Here is a 7016-nt window from a genome sequence, read left to right as displayed (position 1 = left end):
CTGCATCTTTGCTCTCTCTTCTTTTTTTTTTTTTTTTTACTTTCTCTTTCTCTGGATTTAGTCGTATAGTTTTTGATTCTCTATTTGTTCTTCTTTTCTCCCCTTACATTTTTCTCTATTTATGGGAGCAGGCCTGCACCTCAGCTTTTCCCTTTTTCCCACAGTTACTTCAACAAACAAATCAAAGCACACCCAGTTGAAGACCCAAAACACACCACAACTACAAGCAAGGAGGAAGTTGCAGAGGACAGCCAGTGGGATAGAGGAGTGAAATACATAACAGAGTGCATACAACACACTTCAAAAACACTTCCTTAGGTGCCAGGTCCTGGACAGTGTATGACCCCTTTTTAATAGAGTAGTACTGTTAGGTGCAGGACACCTAACAAGCTTTTTAAAACATGAAAAAAAAAATGAGAAACTTGAGCCAAAATGACAAAAATGGAAGAATTCTCCCGAAAAGAAAATTCAGGAGAAATCACAGTCTGAGAATTGCTCAAAACAATATATCTGAACATGAATTTACTAGCAGTCATAAGACTAATAGATGGGTTTGAAAATGCATAGAAGACAGCAGAGACTCTCTTGCTGAAGAGATCAAAGACATAACAACTAGTCATGATGAACTAAGAAATACTATAAATGAGATGCAAAATAAACTAGACACAGTGACAGTGAGGATGGAAGAAGCAGAGGAGAGAATAGGTGAAATAGGAGATATAATTATGGAAAATGATGAAGCTGTAAAAAGAGGGAAAGGAAATTACTAGATAAGAGGGGAGAATTAGAGAGCTAAGTGATTCTATGAAAAGAAACAATATCCATATCATAGGACTTCCAGAAGCAGAAGAGCTACAGAAAGGGGCAGAAGGTGTATTTGAACAAATTATAGCTGAGAACTTTCCAACTCTGGGGAAGGAAATAAGCATCCAAATGCAAGAGGCACAGAGAATTCCCTTCAAAATCAACAAAAAAGGTGAATACCATGACATATCATAGTAAAACTTAAAAAACAGAGATAAAGAGAGAATTCTGAAAGCACCTAGGGACAAACAGGCCTCACCCTGCAAGGGAAGACACATAACAGTAGTAACATACCTGTCCACTGAGATTTGGCAAGCCAGAAGGAAGTGGCAGAAAGTATTCAATGTGCTGAGAAGAAAAAATATGCAGCCAAGAATCTTTTATCCAGCAAAGCTGTCATTCAGAATAGAATGAAAGATAAAGGCTTTCCCAGACAAAGAAAAACTAAAGGACTTCATGACCTTTAAACCAGCCCTTCAGGAGATCCTAAGGAGGACTCTCTGAGTGGAAAGCAGCAAAAGCTACAAAGGACCAGAGATGTCACCACAAACACAACACTTACAGATAACACAAGGCACTAAAATCATATCTTTTAAAAAACACTCTGAATGTAAATGGACAAAATACCCCAATCAAAAGACCTACGGTGTCCAAATGGATAAAAAACAAGATCCACTTATATACTGCGTACACAACACTCATTTTAGACTTGAGGACACCTGCAGATTTCAGTGACGGGATGGAGAACCATCTATCATACTAATGGACATCAAAAGAAAGTGGGGGTGCCCTACTAATATCAGACAAACTAGATTTTAAACAGGTCTTTAACAGGAGATGAAGAAGAGCATTATATCAGAATAAAGGGATCTATCCATCAAGAAGACATAACAATTGTAAATACTTATGCCTCCAATGTGGAAACACCCAAAGATATAAATCAATCAATCAAAAACATAAACTTATTAAAAATAATATCATAATTGTAGGTGACTCTAAATACTCCACTTACAACTATGGACATATAATCAAGGCAGAAAGTCAATAAGGAAACAATGGCTCTGAATGACACATTGGACCAGATGGACTTATCAAATATATTCAGCACTTTTCATCCTAAAACAACAGAATCTATATTCCTCTCAAGGACACATGGAACATTCTCCAAAATCGGCCACACCTGGGTCACAAAACAGCACTGAACAGGTAGAAAAAGATTGCATATTTTCAGATCAAAATGCGATGAAACTTGAAATTAACCATAAGAAAAAATTTGGAAGGATCCCAAGCACATAGAGGTTTAAAAGCATCCTACTAAAGACTGAATGAGTCCAACAGGAAATTAAAGAAAAAATTTAAAAATACATGAAAGCAAATGAAAATGAAAACATGACCTTTGGGATGCAACAACGGCAGTCATAAGAAGAAAATACATTGCAATTCAGGTCTATCTCAAGAAGGAAGAAGAAGGGTCCCAAATATACAACCTAACCTTACAAGTAAAGGATTTGGAAAAGCATCATCAAATAAAGCCCAAAGCTAGCAAAAAAAAAGGGGGGGGGGGGAAAGGGGCAGAATAATAAGGGTTAGAGAACAAATAAATGACACAGAATCCATAAAGCAGAACATAATCAATGAATCTAAGCATTAGTTTTTTGAAAACATGAACAAAACGATAAAGCCCTAGTCAGACTTCTCCAAAAGAGAAGAGAGAAGACCCAAATAGATACAATCAAAAATGAAAGAGGAAGGAACACCACGAAATACCACCAATTATCAGAGAATACTATGAAAAATTATGTCAACAAACTGGGAAATCTGGAATAAATTGACAAATTCCTTGACACTCACACACAACCAAAACTCAAACAGGAAGAAATTGAAGATTTGAGCAGAGCCATAAATAGTGAAGACATTTAGCCAGTTATCAAAAATCTCCCAACAAATAAGAGTCCTGGGTCAAATGGCTTCCCAGGGGAATTTTACCAGAAATTTAAAGCAGAATTAATGCCTATCCTTCTCAAGCTGTTCCAAAATACAGAAATGGAATGGAAGCTTCCAGATTTATTCTGTGAGGCCAACATTACCTTGATCCTCCACCAAACAAAGACCCCACCAAAAAAAAGGAGAATTACAGGCCAATATCCCTCATAAGGTGGATGCAAAACTTCTCAACAAGATACTAGCAAATGAAATTCAACCCTACATTAAAAGAATTATTCACCATGATCAAGTTGGACCGATTCCTGGATTGCAGGGGCTGGTTCATTATTTGCAAATCAACTAACATGATACATCACATTAATAGAAGAAATGATAAAAATCATATGATCCTGTTCATAGATACAGAAAATGCATTTGACAAATGCAGCATTATTTCTTAATTAAAATATTCAAGAAAGTTGGAATAGAAGAAGCATATCTTAACATCATAAAAGTCACATATGAAAGGCCCACAGCTATTTTTCTCAATGGGGAAAAACAGAGCTTTCCCACTGAAATCTGGAAAACGACAGGGATGTCCACTCTCACCACTGTTGTTTAACATATTGTTGGAAGTCCTAGCATCAGATATCAGACAACAAAAAGAAATAAAGACATTCAAATTGGAAAAGGAGTCAAACTTTCACTCTTCACAGATGACATGATACCCTATATGTTTCCCATTCTTTCCCTGAAAGACTCCATCAAAAAAGTGCTAGAACTGATCCATGAATTTGGCAAAGTCGCAGGATATAAAATCAATGTATAGAAATTGGTTGCATTTCTATACACCAATAATGAAACAGAAAGAGAAATCAAGGAATCAATCCCATTCACAATTGCACCAAATTATAAAATATCAAGGAATAAGCCTAACCAGGGAGGTAAAATATCTGTATGCTGAAAACTATAGAAAGCTTATGAACAAAATCAAAGAAGACACAAAGAAATAGGAAAACATTCCATTCTAATGGATTGGAAGAACAAATATTGTTAAAATGTTCATACTACCCAAAGTAATCTACACATTCAAAGCAATCCCTACCAAAATAGTATCTGCATTCTTCACACAGCTAGAATAAACAATCCTAAAATTTGTGTGGAACTATTGGAAATTTTGAGTCTGGAGTTCTCTCTTGTCCAGCAAGACAGTGGATGCAGACTTGAGTAAGAAAGAGGCTAATGTCGGGGAGAAGACAAGAGTCTCAAGTAAGGGTCCTTGCTCCATATTTATTAGAATCAGAAGGCTTACAAACGTGAGTGATGTTCAGAAAGACGCAATGAAACAGTGATCATTAACTCACGTGTGTGAGAGAGGGGATTTTGAGATATGCGGTGTTAGGGGGTTGGGTCAATACAAAACAAAATCCTGGTGCTAAGCAGATGGCTGTTTACAGCAGGCACCAGGCACCATGTGGGTTTATCTTAACTTGCCTAGGGGATAAGACAAATACAGCATGCTCCCTCAGGGTCAAAAAGCAAATTTTTTTTTTTTTGCTAATCAGCTCTGAGCAATTTCACCCTGCTGTGGTGGTCTTTCATCCTGTTTAGCTGTTTACCTATTCTCCAATGCTTTCATCCTTTGGAAGCGGCTTCCCACTCTATGCTTTTATTCTATACAGTGGGGGGTGGGGGGGAGCATTTTCACTCTGGGACTGCTTTCCACTCTAAGCCTTTTTAACCCATTGGTGAAATCTCAGGCAATTTCTAAACTTATTCCCCACATGGGACCATAAAAGAACCTGAATAGCCAAAGTAATGGTGAAAACGAAAAACAAACAGGAGGCATCACAATCCCAGACTTTAACCTGTATTACAAAGCTATCATCATCAGGACAGTATGATATTGGCACAAAAACAGACACATACATCAATGGAATAGAACAGAAAACCCAGAAATTGATGCACAAATATATGTTCAACTAATCTTTAACAAAGCAGGAAAGAGTATCCAATGAAAAAAACAGTCTCTTCAGCAAATGGTGCTGGAAGAACTGGACAGCAAGATGCAAAAGAAAGAAACTGGATCCCTTTCTTACACCATACACAAAAATATATTCCAAATGAATGAAAGACCTAAATGTGAGACAGAAAACCTTCAAAATCCTATGGGAGAAAACAGGCAACAACCTCTTTGACCTTGGCCACAGCAATTTCTTACTTGACATGTCTCTGGAGTCAAGGAAAGTAAAAACAAAAGGGAACTATTCAGACCTCATCAAGATAGAAACCTGCTGCACAGCAAAGGGAAAAATCAACAAAACCTAAAGGCAGCTGATGGAATGGGAAAACATTTGCAAATGGCATATCAGATAAAGGATTAGTATCCAAAATCTATACAGAACTAAGCAAACTGGACACCGAAAAAGCAAATAATCCAGTGAAGAAATGGACAGCAGAGATGAATAGACACTTTTCCAAAGAAGACATCCAAATGGCGGGGGGGGGGGGGGGTGGGGGGGGGAGGCGGGAGGGGAATATACACACATGAAAATATGCTGAACATCATTCATCATCAGTGAAATGCAAATCAAAGGCACTTTGAGATACCACTTTACAGCAGTCAGAATGGCAAATTAATAACTAAGGAAACGACAGATGTTGGTGAGGATGTAAAGACAGAGAAACCCTTTTACACTGTTGGTGGGAATGCAAACTGGTGAAGCCACTCTGGAAAACAGTATGGAAGTTCCTCAAAAAAATTAAAATAGAACTATTCTATGACCCAGCAATTGCACTACTAGGAATTTATCCAAAGGATACAAAAAATGCTGATTCAAAGGGGCACATGCACCCTAATGTTTATAGAACAACACAGTAGGCAAATTATAGAACTGACGGATGCATTAAGAAGATATGGTGTATATACAATGGAATACTATTTAACAATGAAAAAGAGTGACATCTTGGCATTTGCAACAATGTAGATGTATCTGGAGGGTATTATGCTAAGCAAAATAAGTCAGTAGAGAAATACAGGTATCATAGGATTTCACTCTAATATGGAATGTGAGAAACCCAACAGATGAACATAGGGGAAGGGAAGGAAAATAAGATAAAAACAGAGAGGGAGGCACACCATAAGAGGTCTTAAAGACAGAACAAACCGAATATTATATGCCAACAAAATGGGCAGGCTGGAAGAAATGGACAAATTCCCAGAAACATATACAGTACCAAAACTGAAACGGGAAGAAACATAGAAAATTTGAACAGACCCATAACCAGTAAGGAAATCTCAAAATAAATAAATAAAAGTAAAAAAAAAAAGAGAGAGAGAGAGAGAGAGAAAACAATCAATTTACAATTGGCAGAGAAAGGACAAAATACCTAGGAACAAATTTAGACCAGGAGTTGGAATACTTGTACTCTGAAAACTATAAGACATTGATAAAAAGAAAGATGGTTACGGGTCGCCTGGGTGGCTTGGTCAGTTGAGCGTCTGACTTCGGCTCAGGTCATGATCTCACAGTCCATGAGTTCAAGCCCCGTGTCGGGCTCTGTGCTGACAGCTCAGAGCCTGAAGCCTGTTTCAGATTCTGTCTCCCTCTCTCTCTGCCCCTCCCCTGTTCATGCTCTGTCTCTCTCTGTCTCAAAAAAAAAAAAAAAACGTTAAAAAAAAAATTAAAGAAAAAGAAAGAAAGAAAGAAAGATGGTTACCGGGGCAGTGGTTGAGGAGATGAGTCAAATAGGTGACGGGGATTAAGAGTGCCCTTGTGATGAGATGTGGTTTTATAGAAGTGTGAAATGACTATATTGTACCCCTGAAATAATGTTACAATATGTTAATTAACTGGAATTTAAACTTTAATTTAAATTAACATTTTTAATTTAAAATTTAACTTAAATTTTAAAAAAAAGTGTATGAGAAAAAGGAAATTGAAAACGACACAAACAAATATAAACATATACCATATTCATGGATGAGAAAAATTTACATTGTTACAATGTCCATGTTATGTAACACAATCTATGAATTTAATACAATCTCTATTAAAATCCCATTAGGATTTTTCAAAGAATGAAAATAATCCTAATATCTGTAACAAACCAAAAAAAAAACCAAAAAAAAAACCCCAAGACTTTCAAGGGGCACCTGAGTGGCTCAGTGAGTTAAGCACTTGACTCTTGGTTTTGACTTAGGTCATTTCATGGTTTTGGTTTAAGCTCCACTTTGGGCTCTGCACTGACAGTGCTTGGAATTCTCTCTTCTTTCTCTCTGCTCTTCT

Source organism: Neofelis nebulosa, chromosome Y (assembly GCF_028018385.1).
Source record: "Neofelis nebulosa isolate mNeoNeb1 chromosome Y, mNeoNeb1.pri, whole genome shotgun sequence".
In the NCBI taxonomy this organism is placed as follows: Eukaryota; Metazoa; Chordata; class Mammalia; order Carnivora; family Felidae; genus Neofelis; species Neofelis nebulosa.
This window is presented reverse-complemented; position numbering follows the sequence as displayed.